The sequence below is a fragment of the Echinops telfairi genome, unplaced genomic scaffold (genome assembly GCF_000313985.2).
Source record: "Echinops telfairi isolate 266 unplaced genomic scaffold, ASM31398v2 ScPeMD7_7412;HRSCAF=8450, whole genome shotgun sequence".
Taxonomy (NCBI): Eukaryota; Metazoa; Chordata; class Mammalia; order Afrosoricida; family Tenrecidae; genus Echinops; species Echinops telfairi.
The window spans coordinates 14,491,661-14,492,690 of record NW_022111312.1 but is presented as its reverse complement, the minus strand read 5'-3'; the positions used below and the strand labels follow the sequence as shown (position 1 = coordinate 14,492,690).

The following is a 1,030-nucleotide window of genomic DNA, read 5'->3' as shown; positions in this document are numbered from 1 at the left end:
CTGGTGGCCAGCAGTGGGGTCAGGGGTCTGAGGTGGGAGGGGGAGCCTGGTGCAGGCTGCTGCCTGGTGCGCCGGCCCCTTGCCTGCTCCCAACGCGGGCGCTTGGCCCCAAGCCAGAGTCTGGTAAGGAGCGGGGCCACCGGCCCAGGCTTGCCCGGGGACTTGGCAGCGAGGCCAGGACCGGCACTGGGAAGCTGAAAGCCTTTCCTCCTGCAGCACAAGGAGCCTTCAGTTGGGAACTGCGGCAGGGGGAGGGGGTGTCCTGAGGTCTGGGCGTGCCCTGGGACTGCAGGGTGACTAGGCCCCAGCCAGGGTGGGCCAGGCCTCCTTCTCGACACACAGAGTGGCCTCAGTTTTGCTCATCTGTGAGATGGGGCTGTAAGGGGATTGCATACCGTGAGGACAGGGCGAGAGGTTTCCTCGGGGCAACACTTGTGACTCCGGGCTGAGCTTGCTGCTCTCTGTGCTGACCACGGGCTGAGGGGGGCAGGGCGGCTTAGGCACTGGTGTCCAGAGGTGGACCACCATGTGGATGCACAACCTCATGCAGTCTCAGTTTCCCTGCCCGTCCAGCAGGCACAGTATATGGGGGTGGGTCGGAAGAACGAGGTGGTGCTGTGGGGGAGGGATCTGGATGCAGTTGCCCCTGCAGCTTGCCTGGGCGCCTGTGTGGCCTGGGGTAGCACAGCCACCCTGCGAGCATGGCAGCCATCCTGTGCATGTAAGTGACACCCGGAAGCTGGCCGGTGGCCCTCCCCTCTCAGCCAGCAGCAGCCAGCGGGGAGTCCCCAGGTGCTCAGGCCACCAGCTGCCCAAGAGCTGTCCTTGGGTTGCATTAGGGACTCAGTAAGCCGTCTGCTGGGGGCCGTGTGTGGCCCTCTTGTCCCCAAGCCCTTGGTGACCACTGGTGACCACAACCTCTTTCCAGCCATGACTGTCCCTGGCCAGCTGTGGGGGAGAGCTGGGGTCACACTCCCAGTGACCTGGTGCCCACCCTGAGAACCGCCATGGGGTTCAGCCTGGCACAGGG

General features: G+C 65.3%; 1 protein-coding gene across 1 annotated transcript in view; it reads left to right on the top strand.

The window, feature by feature from the left end:
• NCOR2 (nuclear receptor corepressor 2) overlaps window positions 1-1,030 on the top strand; it is a 99,355-nt gene that overhangs the window by 642 nt on the left and 97,683 nt on the right. The gene's annotated exons all lie outside the window — the stretch shown is intronic.